Source organism: Triticum aestivum, chromosome 2B (assembly GCF_018294505.1).
Source record: "Triticum aestivum cultivar Chinese Spring chromosome 2B, IWGSC CS RefSeq v2.1, whole genome shotgun sequence".
Taxonomy (NCBI): domain Eukaryota; kingdom Viridiplantae; phylum Streptophyta; class Magnoliopsida; order Poales; family Poaceae; genus Triticum; species Triticum aestivum.
In genome coordinates, this window is record NC_057798.1 from 18,419,646 (window position 1) to 18,434,936 (window position 15,291).

Consider the following 15,291-nt stretch of genomic DNA (forward strand, 5'->3'; position numbering starts at 1 on the left):
ACTTCTGTTACTATGTGAGTTTCGCTTTGCTGCGTGCATTTGGAGACACTTATATGAAAGCCAACTAGTTTGTTGGTACGACTTGTTCAAGGTCATTAATCGTGCTCATATCTTTGATAGCTACACAAGGCTCGGTCAAAACAAAACTTCCACAGGTCAACTGGACAAAGAAATATTAAATCATGCTCCCCCCTCTAGCTCTCTAGTGTGTGCTGACTTTGTGATTATGGGTAATGGAAGTTTGAAAAGTACAACTTCACAAAAACTTATTTGTAGTTTTGACAACTACCACAATAAGCATACGTATTGCATACATAAAAAAACAAAGGGCCCTTGATAGTAAGCACTACGTTCATAACTTGTTTGGCCTACTTGTATTCAACAATCTAAAGGACCCAAAAATCTCTGTCAAACCAAAATGTTGCGCATTAGGAATGAAATTAGCCAATACTCATGAGAGCTATACTACTCTTCTTGGTCTTTTGTTTTAGAATCTATGAGTAATTTTTATTTTATAAAAGGAGGATGCCCCCCTGCATCTGGGCGATGCATATAGCTTACAAAGTCATACAACAGTAAGACTAAAGCCGCCGTCTAAGCAACAAACTGTCGCTACACCTATCCAGTTGATGAAGGGGCGCAGATAGCCTGAGCCTAATACCAAACAGACATCGCAGCACAGCCTAACATCTAAGACCTGAGACCCCAACCTAGCCACTTGCCGGGTCTGGGGCACACACTGGTCCGGCGTGCTCTCAGAGGCCGCCGCCGCCAACTGTCACCGCTCCATCTTCAGAACTGCACTGATGCATCAACCTTGCTCGGTCCAGCTATCGTCGACGCTACCACGGCGCCCAACGGCACCTCCTCCCTGCGCGCAAACAACTGAACACGTCGCGGTCGTCACTGATACACCTCAGCGCTATGCTGCCAAGTACCACCAGCCGACACAGCTTGAAGCCCTTGGAGGATCTGTCGTGCGTAGCACCTGCCGACCAGGCATGACCATGCGTAGCACCTGTCGGTCAGGCATCACTTGACATTTCCACCGAAGCTCCGTGCAAGACGAAGCCGCTCCACCTCCCGCCTCTGACTTCCAGCGCTGCTCCACAAAACGATGCTCCCAAGAGAGAAACGACACCGCAGTGCCGCCATCGTTCGGTCTGGAACACCATATCTTAGGGTTTCCCCCGGAGCAATACGAGTGGGTCGACGGTAGTCACATGACGATGCCTTCATCAAGGTAACGACGTGGAACGCCGCTATCGCCCACCGTCGGCTCGGTTTTCACCGGCAACTACGTCTTCCCGACTCGCAACTGGTGCCAGATGACGGATCCCGAGATCCGAACACCCAGCATCTATGAGTAATGCAATTCCAAAAAGTTATATTTAGCAGTTAACATGCAAGCTATATTTGTACCAAACCCACACCTTGTAAACACCCAATTGGCGCTTAGGTACAACCTATTTTTTAATTTAGAAAAGGTGGTTGGGCCCACTGGACCAATTGATGCGCACAATCATGTTATTAAAATTGATGCAATGCAACAATGCCAAAGTAATCCACAAGTGAAAAACATAGACAAACAACTATAGTAGAGTCATTACAAAATATGAATTCAACACCTAGGACTATGTCAACTTCTTTTGTAGCAACGCCTTTAAGAAGATAAAATGCCCTAACGGCACTGTCGTATCAGGGACAACGAATTCAACAATATAATGACGCAAGTTCACTGCTGCTGAGCCAGCTAGTAAAGACCAGAACAAGTGTTTTCACCTCTGACATTAAGTGTGTTTCAAACATCATCTTGGTAACAGATCTTCCAACTGTCACGCTTGCCAATTCTCCGCAATAAGCCAGAGTAGCACTAGCAGATGGGTGGGATATAAGCGCACCAAAGACCATCACCATGACCGCCAGGAGGCTGGCAATGCCGTGGAGCGGAACTAGTCTCTGTCATTTCACAGCAGGGTGAACCGACATGCAGCATCTACCATAACGCTGAGGCCATTGCCCAAGTGTTCTCCGCATGAAAAGAGGTGGATGCCACCGTCCTTGAAGCGAACGAGGAGCCGCTGGTGCACCCTGACCCATCATGGGCCGGGAGTTCCGTTCACTTCGACGACCACCTAATATGTCCGCACGGCTGCCAGGTGCCAGGTCTGTCACTTAAGTATAACCTATTGCCTTATTTAAATGACAACATGGGTTAATTACATATCTGCTTTTTTTCTCAACTACGTGTTTTTTGCAGATCATCAATTTAACCTATGAAATATGAGTTATATGACACAAAAAAGTATACCATTTAATTTGTATCCGAAAGAAGCACCACTACGCCCATTGCTATCGCTACAAAAGCTCATCAACACCTGTGGTTGCTAGAATTAGCAGCTCAATCGGCGCCTTGATCAGTCTTCAGCTAGGGATGGAAGGAATGGACACGATTACTAACAAATAGAAAGCTTACTAACACAGGTGCCAAATCAACGGCGGTACGGCCAACTTGCATTTGTCTGACAGTTATTTTCATGGTTGGTGGTCAGATTCAATGGACATGAAGATAGGCATAGTGTCAGACTTGCACTAGTTCCTAACAGCTCCTGTCGTGCAATAATCGCTAATGAAGAACCCGTCAATACCTGTGGTTGATGTAATTAGCGCAGCTCCATCCGCGCTTTGCTCGGTCTTCGGCAAAGGATGGAGTGCATGTGATCAACAGTTAGAAAGTTTACTTACGCGGCAGTCACGTCAAGGGGGAAGCAACTAGGCAACTAGTAAGGAGTAAATCAATTTATTTTGCAACCATGTCCATACACAAGGCCAACTTGCCTTTCTTTGGCAACTGCTGTACTGCTGTTGTTGTCTGGATTGCTGGTTAGATTCAGTGGACAAGAAGATGGCCTAAGATTAGACCGTTAGACTGGTTCTCGTTTCTAACAGCTCTTGTAGTGCAATTATTGCTTCGTGAAGGACAGCAATGTAATGAGTATTCACTACTGGAATTTTTGTATACGCCGGACGTGTGGCTCTTCTCCAAGAGCCAAACCACGCGCACTCAGCAAATATGTATATGCCGACCGCAACTCTCGGCAAAAGTGACAGCACGGCAAACTCCCACGTATGCTGATACGCAGGGCCGGGCCGGAAAAATCCAGGGTCATGTGTGAAACTAAAGAATGGAGCCATATCTCACTACAAAAAAGAAGTATCGAGTAATTATATTGTATGTGATATAATTTCTTAAATAAAAGTTTGATATATAAATAAGAAAATAGGAATTAGGAGAATAGGAGAAGAGTTAGGTGTACAAGCCAGCGGAATTCCTATTTGAGAACCCGAGATCGCGAGAGGAAATCGATGGATTCAAAGTTGTGAACCAATGAGGATTTTATTGTATTTGTAATGCCAAAACCGTTGTAAATAATTTACCCTCGTCCTGCCTGTGCCTTACCTGTCGCCACGTCGTCCGTCGCAGCGTTGCCGGATCTGGAAGTCTCGATAGCACGAGCCAGGAGGATGCGCCGTGTCGCCCGCCTGTGGAATGTGGAGGCGATCGATCGAGCAGAATTGAAACGCCGTTTAGTTTCCGATCAAGCAGAACAACTTTTTCTAGGGAAGATCGAGCACATCAGCTGAACCTGGAGCTGGCGGCACGCATCGATCATCAATCAAGGCTGGCGGCAGGCATCGAGCATCATTCAACGGGGCAACTAGTTAACAAGCGCTCCTTCGGAAACCTCGCAACGATCAGCTCTACTTGGCGCGCTCTCAGCCATTCCACATGTCGCGCTCTGGGTGCTCCGTCCGGATTTTTTTTTAATTTTTTCGCACGCGTTTTCGGATTTTATAACGTTTTTTTTCCGGCTTTTTGACGTTTTGGTTTTCCACCGGTCTTAGCTTTTCGATAAAAAAATTATTTGCGCCAAAAAATGCGTTTTTTTCTTTCGTGAGAGTCACGGTCTTGCTTCCGCAAGAAACACGGTTTTGCTTTCGCGAGAGTCACGGTCTCGCTTCCGCGAGAAACACAGTTTTGCTTTCGCGAGAGTCACGGCCGTGCCTCCCGGAATAAAAAAAAACGCGTTTCTATTTTTTTTCCTTTCGCGAGAGTCACGGTCTTGCTTCCGCGAGAGGCACGGGTGTGCTCTCGCGAGAGTCACGACCATGCCTCTCGGAAAAGGAAAAAAAATGCGTTTTCTGTTTTTTTTTCCTTTCGCGAGAGTCACGGTTTGCTTTCGTGACAGGCACGGTTGTGCTTTAGCAAGAGTTACGGCCGTGCCTCTCGGAAACAAAAAAAAACATGTTTTGTATTTTATTTTCTTTCGCAAGAATCACGGTTTTGCTTCCGCGAGAGACACGGTTGTGCTTTCGCGAGAGTCACGGCCGTGCCTCTCGGAAACGAAAAAAGAAAACGTGTTTTCTGTTTTTTTTCTTTCGTGAGAGTCACGGTTTTGCTTCCGCGAGAGGCATGGTTGTGCTTTCATGAGAGTCACGTTTGTGCCTCCTCAGAAATAAAAAAAACATATTTTCTCTTCTTTTTTTCCTTCCGTGAGAGTCACGATTTTGCTTCCACGAGAGATACGGTTGTGATTTCGTGAGAGGCACAGGCGTGCCTCTTTTGGAAAGGGAAAAACCCGTGCTCCAGGTTCGGTTTTTTCGTCTGGTTTTTTTGTGAAAAAAAAGTTTGTCAAAACCTATCAACATAGGATCTAGTTTTGAATATCTCGACGTGAGGAATCCAACGGTGAAAGCGGTTCGAGATTTGGACGCATGGTTTGAGAGATAAAACATTTTGAATAAACGGAAGTACGAAAAAAGTTTAAACTCCCAGGTTGCGATAAGTGGCGCGCTGCATGTGTGCCACTTGTCGCAACCCGAGGAGTTGGATTGATCTTTGCAACGAGTACTCCTCAACTAGTGATTTCGATCAATCAAGGCATCGAGGCATCGAGTAGCGCCTGGGATGCTCGAGGCCATCAGGCAGCGGCCCAGTGCCATGTGTGGCCCAACGCCTGCCCATGAATATATGCATAGGCATATAAAAAGTTTGCCCCCCCCAAATTTATGGGACCTTTGAAGGCCGAACAGTATGTACAACTATGGGCCCGGCCCTGCCGATACGAAGCGGTAAAGCACACTCGGCAAAAGGCAGACATTGGCAAACCCCCACATATACCGAGAGCTAGTCCGCGGGACTCGGCAAACGGTTGCCACATGGCAAGACCGGCAGTGGTTGACGTCCCTCTGACGATCACCCAGCTTTACCGAGCGTGTGCGGAATGGCTCTCAGCAAAGCAATATTTACTGGAATTATTATTTTCTTCTTTTGCACCGATCTATATATTAGTGGGAGCTGAATTTAGTCCCGCCCAGCTTAATGACGACCATTCAGTTAATTGTTTGTTTGACTTTTCGTGTGTATGAGAGCTATCGAGAGGGAACGTGTCCGGTTTGTGAAGGAATTGCTGAGGATCTGGCACGGTGTCATGACATCGCCCATGGAGGGTGTGGTAAAAGTTTGGGCGCATTTTGAATAAGCCTCCACTCAGGCAGCTTGTAAACCACACCATCTCTGAGCTAGTGTCTGGGTACCGAGCGTGTCCGGTTTGTGAAGGATGTGTTGGTCTTGTTGCTCCGTTGGTCTCGAAACTTCTCGTGCTGTCAAAGGAGGCAATCACATGACACGTGCCAGTCCCTCGCATTTTCCGGACCTCCATGCAATATTCGAGACATTTATTGCACCGCTAGGATTTCACCAAGGGAAATTACAGATTTGCAAGGCAGCGCATGAAATCATGCCCAAAAGCGGCATGGAAAATCCTACGTGATATCTTTGCGATATGGGTAGGCCACGTGCTGATGAGTGAGGGGCAGACCCTACAATCGGGGTGCGAAATTACCTCGGTAGCATGCCTAATGCAACCGTTAAAATCCTCGGAAAATCGTATGATGGTGGAATTGCTCGGGATCTGGCACGGTGTCATGATACGGACATGCAGGGTGTGGTAAAAGTTTGGGAACATTTTGAATAAGCCTCCACTCAGGCCGCTTGTAAACCACGCCATCTCTGAGATACTTTGGGAGTACCGAGAGGGAACTTGTCTAGTTTGTGAAGCAAGTGCTGGTCCTGTTGCCCCATTAGCTAGCCTAAAAACTTCTCGTACTCTCAAAGGAGGCTATCGCATGACACGTGCCAAGCCCCCACATTTTCTAATATTTGAGACATTTATTACACCGCTAGGGTTTCACCATCGGAAATTGCAGATCTGCAAGGCGACACATGAAATCATGCCCAGAAGTGGCATGAAAAATCCTACGTGATGTCTTTGCGATATGCGTAGGCCATGTGCTGATGAGGGAGGGGCATGCCCTGCAACCGGGGTGCAAAATTATGCATAACTGATGCAATCGTGAAAATCCCCGAAAAATCATACAATGGTAGAATTTCTCAGGACCTGGCACGGTGTCATCATGCGGGCCACACAGGGTGTGGTAAATGTTTGGGCACGTTTCAAATAAACCTCCACTCGGTCCGTTTGTAAACAACACCATCTCCGAGCTAGTCTGTGGGTATCGAGAGGGAACGTGTCCCGTTGATGAAGGAAGTGCTGGTCCTGTTGCTCTGTTGGCCTCAAAACTTCTCGTGCTCTGAAAGGAGGCCACCACATGACACGTCCCAGCCCCCCGCATGTTTCGGACCCGCCTGCAATATTTGAGATATTTATTGCGCTACTAGGTTTTCACCGCCGAAAATTGCAGATCTGCAAGGGGACACATGAAATCATGCCCAGAAGTGGCATGGAAAATCCTACGTGATGTCTTTGCGACATGCATCGCCATTTGCGGAGGGGGCCTATCATTTCCATGAGCAGCTCTCGACATAGGTGAATATTCCGAGCACAGCTCTCGGTAAAGGGGTGGGTATTATGCTTTATCGAGAGGAGCTCTTGGAAAAGGTATAAACCCTAGATCTAGTGTTTATACCATTACCGAGAGTCGCACCGACATAACTCTCGGTAAAGGTTTGTAGGACACTTAAATTCTCCCCACGGTGTCTTTTTGCTCACTTCTCTCTCTCTCTTCCCATGTCCCCACCCCACCCCACCCCACCCCACGGGGACCCCCTGCAACCCCACCCCGCGGGCTGTAGTGGGAGTAAGTCTGACAGTAAGAGTAGGGGGTACGTAGGAGGAGGCAAGGTCCTAGCTACGGTGAGGTTGTCCACGCGAGTTTACGAGTTCGGGCCCCTCTCTGAGGAGGTAAAAGCCCTACGTCTCGGTGCCCTAAGGCTTTGTCGACTGGATTATGCGTGGATGTTACAAGGGGTGCGAACCCTTGTGCCAGAGGTGGAGGTTGGCCTATATGGAGTGCGCTAGGACCCTTGCAGACCTCCGTTACATAGGGTCCAATGTGAGTTAAGATGGGGCGTTACTGGTAATGCCTGCCAGTAGTGTTCTTTAAGAATACAGAGTGAACGCCTGACCGTTGCCATCCTGGGGTGACTTTAGATCTTCTATACTCCGAATCACTACAAGAAATATGTCAACTTGTGACCCTCACTATTGGCCGCTGAAAGGTCATAGTTTTTCATTTGCGACCTTTTTGTGACCAAAAACAGAAGGTCAAAAGCTGGCGATCGTAAACTGAAATTAACGACCTTCTCTCAGAAGGTCGTTGAACCCATGATCTTCTGTTTGGTCACTGACGTGGCCATCTGACATGGCAAAATTGCGACCAATTGAAAAGGTCACTGACAAGATTCAGCCCGGTCCGATTCGGTGTTTTACATGGGCCGAGCCCATTAATTCAGCGTTTTAGGATATTTTTTTTGTTTGATGTTTTTCGGCCTTTTCTATAATGGGCTTTTACCTTCCACATAGTTTGTTTCCTTTTTGTTTCTATTTTCTATTTGAGTCGAAGCCTGCTTATAATACTTCTGAATAGCTTTTCAGCCCAGGTTATTTTGGGCCATGGCATCTTAATAGTACGAGTATATTTGGGCCGTGGCAACTATCAGGTCCAGTAAGAACATTTTTTCTGGATAATTTAATGTTCAAGTAAAATGTACACAAGACATTACAGGGAAATAGCACTGTCGGTGTAAATGACCACGGGTAGCCTAACCGACTCCCTTAGGCCATTAGAAAAAACAATGGGCCGACCGAGCCTTGAAGCACCCCAGACGCGGGGCCGCTTTCCTCCGACCGGCTATATCACCGGCTGGCTACCAGAAGGCGGCCCTATCCTAAACTCTCTTGGGGGACGCCACCATAGGGCCGACTCCAAGAAGCCGGCCACGAAAAGACTGACTCCAAGAAGCCGGCCCAAGAGAACCGACTCCAAGAGAGCGGCCCCAGGCAGGCGGCCAGGGGCTGTGCCCTAAAAGTCTGCACCCCCATAACGATGATGGGACGGGGCGTGGCAACAGTGGACCTTGCCACCCCCGAATCCCGGAGCTCGCATGGCTACAGTACGCCGTAAGGAACCGCCATCGCCTGTCCGACGTGGCACTGTTGCCATGATGATCCTGACGCCATCCACGACGGGCTGCCAGTACGGCCCGTAGGCGGCGGGCCCCTTCGGTCAGAGAGACGCCTGAAGGCGGCCTAGCCTCCCCCCAGCCGGCTTGAGGCATGGCCGGCTTCCTATAGCCGGCTTGCCCTCTTTCTCGGGGCGTGCGCATCATTAAGGAGACAAGACGAGATAAGGCTACAGTGAGAGTCCGCAAGGCGGCGGTACTGTAGCCATGCTTACCTCGACAAAGCCCTCGTCATCAGAGGCGAGGCAACAGTAACCAGCCCCCGACAAGACCCGCAAGCGGTGGGGCCGACCTGTCGACCAATGAGCCGACAGCCGGCGGGACCAACCAGTCGGCGGGCCCCAGCAGTTGGCGGAGAAGCCGGCGGTCATAAACACTGACGACTAGGGCCCACGCCCAGCCGGATTACCATTGTACCCCCGGGGGGTAGGCCTATATAAACCTCCCGGGGCACCCATGCAAAGGGTTGATCTCAGATAGTTTTAGACACCATGAGAGGAAGAGGAGAGAGCTAGCCTTGCCTTTCTTCCTCCTTCCACCGAACAGCTCAAGGAGCCTCTTGTAGCTTCTTGTTGATCTAGTGATCATGCAGAGACCCCGCAGAGCAGGAGTAGGGGTATTATCTCCACGGAGAGCCCCCAACCTGGGTAAGATCCACCGGCGTGCATGCCTTCGCCTCATCCCATTTCCAGGCACCGGCGATGTCTTACTGGCTCCCACTCAGATAAGCCATCCGTTGGCATATGTCGCAACTACCACCCGACATTTGGCGCCCACCGTGGGGCCAGGTGCATCGTCGTCCGGAGACCTGCTCTGGACGGGAACCCTTTTCCTCCCCAGTGAGTGTAGCCAGCCTGGCACGCCCGATGGCGCTTGCCCCGACGCGCTGCAAAGCGTCAACGACGCCTGCGCAGCGAGCTGCCTCGCTGATCTTCTTGGCTAGACTCGCATCTCTGACGAGCCCGCATCTGACGCGGGCACATGCTGCCCCGAGAGCCGCCTCGCCAGCCTCCTTGACCAACTCCATGTCTCCAGCGAGTCTACCGCGGACTTGGAGTCGGTCGGCTCCACCGACCCGATGCTTGTCGACTCCGACACGACGTCACTCGACACCTTCCCCACCAACGTGATCATCTTCGACGACCCTCTTCCTCGGGCCGACAGTGGCGGCAGCACCGTCACCGAGGTGTTAGTCATCAGCCACGGCGTCTCCTCCGACGAAAACACCCGCGACGCCCTACAGGCAACGCTGCACGATCTGTCTGACCCCATCCCGGCGGAGCTGACGCCGAGGCACTGGAGGCACGCCGCCTTGCTCTCCTTGTGGAGGGCCAGAGGATAGCAACCATGAGGCGCCTCACTGAGGCCCACCAGTGTGAAGTCGACCGTGCCGCCTCCAGAAGGGCCAAGCCGAGCCGGCGTCATCAAGAAATGCGGCGCGGCCGTCGCCAGCATGCTGGGAGCGGACCTCCCAGTCTACGCCATGCCCCTCGAGAATCTACGTGCTGCCCAGTCGATCGTGGAAGAGCTAAATGGACTGGGGGCCGACGAGCTCCCCTACATGACCAGACGCATCCAGCAGCTAATCGACGCGGCCGCAGAGCGGCACGAAGCCGGCGTTCGGGCTGGGAGTCCCCCTTGCCGAGAGCACGGTGCGATGTCGCGCATGCCGACTGCGGGCGGCGCCCGTGCGAGACAAGAGAAGGAGCCGGCTGCTAGCCGCAGCCGGACTCGAATCACCATCGAGCGTGACGCCGACGGCCGCCCTCGAGGTGTGGAACGACGGGGCGACCCGACGCCTCCTCCGCCTCGTGGGGAGAAATATCCCACCCCGCCGCCTGTCGCGCATCCGACTCTCAGTGGCCGACTTCGTCGCTGCGAGGGAGTCGGCGAGAATGATGCCCGCCATCGGATCGACCGCCTTGCGCGATCCCTGGCCCTGGAAGAAGAAGATGATGTCGGCCCGCCATGTTTAGGCCCCCGCATCCACGACGAGCCCTTCCCCAAAGGGTTCTCGCTCCCGAGAGACACGCCCAAGTACAACGGCTCCATGAAGTCGGAAGATTGGTTGATCAACTACTGCACCGCAGTCCACATAGCAAACGGCAATAGGCGCGTTGCCGTGAAATATGTCCCCCTAATGCTCCAAGGCACGACGCGCACCTGGCTCAACAGCCTCAAGCCTTACAGCATGAACAGCTGGCTGGACTTCATGGAAGCCTTCATACGCAACTTCACCAGCACCTACAAACGGGCCCCCAAGCCCTGGCAGCTCTCCTTATGTGTACAAGGGTCCAATGAATCAACACGCAACTACCTCACGCGTTGGGCCGAGCTTCGCAACTCCTGCGAAGGGGTGCACGAGGTTCAAGCCATAGAATACTTCATCGACGGGTGTAGAGAGGGCACCCTCCTCAAGGACCGACTCCTCTGCGATGAGCCGGCTACCCTCGACGAGCTGCTGATCATAGCAGACAAGCATGCCACGACCGACTCCTCAATGAAGACTGAGCTCCGGGTAGACGCCTCTGGAAAAGTGCTGGAGAATCAAGCTGACGCCCGTACCAGAACGATCACAAGTGCAAGGCCCCTATGCCGACTTCCACAAGCCGGCAAGTGGCCACAGTCGAAGACGAGCAACCTGAGGGACGGCCGGCACCCAAGAAGCAGAAGGGCGGCAGGCCGGCTTGGCAGCCGTCTTTCTCCTACGAGCAAACCCTCGATGCCCCCTGCAAGTTCCACAGCGGCGTGAAGCCGTCCAACCACACAACTCAAAAGTGTCACTGGCTCACACGAATCTCCAAGGGCGAGCGGCCTGCAGTCGGAGCTATCCAAGACGAGTTCCCCGATGAACATGCCGCCTACGTCGTCTTTACAAGCCAGACAGAAGATCGGCGCAAGAAGTCAACACGGTCAACACGGTCGCCTCCAACAACCCCGAGTTTATGCACTGGTCAGAAAAGCCCATCAGTTGGAGCCAGGCCGATCACCCAGAGGTGATGCCGTCTCCTGGCTCCTACGCATTGGTTTTGGACGCTACCCTCGCGACAGAAAGGCGAGCTGCCCATTTCTCCCGCGTGCTGATAGATGGCGGGAGCAGCATCAACATACTGTACCGAGATACCATGGATATGCTCAACATCAAGCCAAAACAGCTCATGCCAAGCCGGACTGTGTTCCATGGCATTGTACCTGGCCTATCCTGCTCACTAATCGGCAAGATCAAGATGGATGTCCTCTTTGGGGGCAAGGATCACTTCCACCGAGAAGCAATATGGTTTGAGGTAGTGGATTTGGAGAGCCCGTACCACGCATTGCTTGGCCGACCTACTTTTGCCAAGTTTATGGCTGTGCCCCACTACGCCTACCTCAAGATGAAGATGCCGAGTTCCAAGGGCATCATCACCATAGCCGGAGACTACAAGAAGTCTTCTGAGTGTGCAGCAGCCAGCAGCCGACTGGCCGAGTCCCTTGTGATTGCTGAAGAGAAGAAGATGCTGGATCGAGTTGTGGCCATGGCTGGCAAGCACCCGGCCCTGTCCCCTAACCCTAAGGAATGTGATGCTCAAGGTTCTTTCCATCCGGCCAAAGATACAAAGAAGATACCTCTGGACCCGGAGCACCCGGAGAGGTACGCTGTCGTGGGCACCGGCCTCGACAGCAAATAGGAAGGCGAGCTCGTCGATTTCCTCCATGAGAATCGGGACATCTTCGCATGGTCTCCCAAAGACATGCCGGGTGTCCCAACGTATTTCGCCGAGCACAAGCTACATGTCTGATCTGACGCCAAGACGGTCAGGCAGCCCTTGCGCCGCCTGTCAGAAGAGAAGAGAAAAGTAGTCGGAGAAGAAATAGCCCAACTTCTGGCAGCCGGCTTCATTATGGAAGTGTTCTTTCCAGAATGGCTTGCCAACCCGGTCCTCGTGTTGAAGAAGAATAAGTAGTGGTGCATGTGGATTGATTACACCAGCCTCAACAAAACCTGCCCTAAAGATCCCTTTGCCCTGCCAAGGATTGATCAAGTGATAGACTCCACAGCCGGATCCGAGCTGTTGAGTTTTTTGGATGCTTACTCGGGCTACCATCAGATAAAATTGAACCCGGCTGACCGCGTGAAGAACGCCTTCATCACCCCATTCAGAGCTTTCTGTTACCTGACTATGACATTCGGCTTGAGGAATGCCAGTGCCACCTTTCAGCGTTGCATGCAGAAATGCCTCCTCAAGCAACTTGGCAGAAATGCCCACGTCTACGTAGACGATGTTGTGGTGAAGACGGAGAAATGCGACACCTTGCTGGAAGACCTCAAGGAGACCTTTGAGAATCTGTGCCGGTTTCAGATCAAGCTCAACCCGGAAAAATGCGTGTTCGGGGTACCAGCCGACCAGCTCCTAGGCTTCCTGGTCTCCGAATGCGGCATCGAGTGCAACCCAGTCAAGATCAAGGCTATAGAGAGAATGAAGATTCCCACCAAGCTGCGAGATGTCCAAAAGTTCACTGGATGCCTGACATCTTTGAACCGCTTCATCAACCGGCTTGGAGAGAAAGCTCTCCTCCTCTACCGACTCATGAAGAAGTCCACTCACTTTGAGTGGAATGACCAGGCGGACCAAGCTTTCCACGAGCTAAAGAAGATGCTATCCACACCGCCTGTCCTGGCGGCACCGACTGAGAAAGAGCCCATGTTCCTCTACATTGCCGCCACTAGCCGGGTGGTCAGCACAGTCATCATGGTCCAGCGTCCAGAAGAAGGCCGAGCTCAGCTAGTCTAGAGGCCGGTGTATTATTTGAGCGAGGTACTATCCACCTCGAAGCAGAACTACCCGCACTATCAGAAGATGTGCTATGGTTTGTACTTCGCCTCCAAGAAACTCAAGCCCTACTTTCAAGAGCATCCCATCACGGTCATGTGCACTGCCCCGCTCGCCGAGATCATAGGCAGCCGGGATGCATCCGGCCGAGTGGCGAAGTGGGCCATTGCGCTGGCTCCTTACACGATATACTACTAGCCCCGCACCGCCATCAAGTGCCAAGCATTGGCCGACTTCCTCATCAACTGGGCCAAGACCCAGTACCTGCCACCGGCCCCCGACTCCACTCATTGGCAGATGCACTTTGACAGATCCAAGATGCGCCTTGGGAGCCGGCATCGTCCTCACCTCTCCCAAAGGCGACAAACTCGGATACATTTTGCAAATCCAGTTTGCCGCCTCCAACAATGTGACCGAGTACGAAGCACTCATACACGGGCTCCGGCTAGCCAAGGAACTCGGCATCCGCCGGATCCTGTGCTATGGCGACTCAGACTTGGTGGTCCAGCAATCATCCGGCGACTGGGACACCAAGGACGCAAACATGGCGAGCTACCGCTTCCTCGTTCAGCAGATCAGTGGACACTTTGAGGGGTGTGAGTTCCTCCATGTGCCATGGGCCGACAACGAGCAAGCAGATACCCTGTCACGAATAGTCTCCACTCGGCAAGCTATACCAACCGACGTCGCCCTCCAACGCCTCCTCAAGCCGTCTGTCAAGCCGTCTCCGGAATCCAGTTCCATCTTCATGCCGCCTGACCCCGACGCAGTCGGATCTGACTTCGAGAACCAAGCAGGTGGCGCGGGGACTTCGACAGTCGGTTTAGGAACTGCCGTAGTCGAACCCAGCCCAGGGACTACTGCAGCCGGCCCGGGGACTGCACTAGCACAACAGGCGGCGGCCGACTCCAACTCCTCACAACCCAGCCCGCCCACCCTGGTTGCAGTAGCCGTTTTGGCAATAGAAGAGGTCAAAGCTCCATCATGGGCACAGCCCATCCTCCACTTCCTGTTATCCGGAGAGCTGCCGACTGATGAGATCTCGGTAAGACAAGTCCAACGCCGAGCTGGATCATACACAATAATGAACCAAGAGCTTGTTAGGCGCAACGTTACTGGAGTCTTCCAGCGCTACGTCGAGCTGGAGAAGGGCATACCAATCCTCCAAGACATCCACCAGGGCGAATGCGGCCACCATGCCGCCTCGAGAGCACTAGTTGCCAAAGCTTTCCGCCATGGATTCTTCTGGCCGACTGCTTTGGAGGATGCCAAGGAGTTAGTCAAACACTGCAAAGGGTGCCAAGTCTTCGGCTCCAGGCATCACCTGCCAGCTTCTGCACTCAAGACCATCCCCCTCACTTGGCCTTTCACCGTCTGGGGGCTGGACATGGTCGGCCCATTCAAGACGGCGCGCGGCGGCATGACACATCTACTTGTCGCCGTGGACAAATTTACCAAGTGGATTGAAGCAAAGCCGATCAAGAAACTTAATGGGCCGACTGCCGTGACATTCATTGCAGATATTACAACCAGGTACGGAGTACCACACAACATCATCACCGACAATGGCACGAGTTTTGCCAAGGGAGCACTGGCACATTTCTGCACGACACAGGGCATCCGACTGGACTTAGCATCCGTTGCCCACCCGCAGTCAAACGGCCAAGTCGAGCGTGCAAACGGCCTCATCCTCTCCGGCATCAAGCCAGACTGGTCGTGCCGCTAGAGCGTTCGGCTGGCTGCTGGCTCGACGAGCTGTCGGCCGTCCTCTGGAGTCTGCGCACTACCCCGAACAAGTCAACTGGCTTCACCCCTTTCTTCCTTGTATATGGCGCCGAGGCTGTCATCCCAACTGACATCGAGTTCGACTCGCCTCGGGTCACCATGTAGACAGAGGCGGAGGCCAAGGAAGCACGAGAAGACGGTGTCGACTTG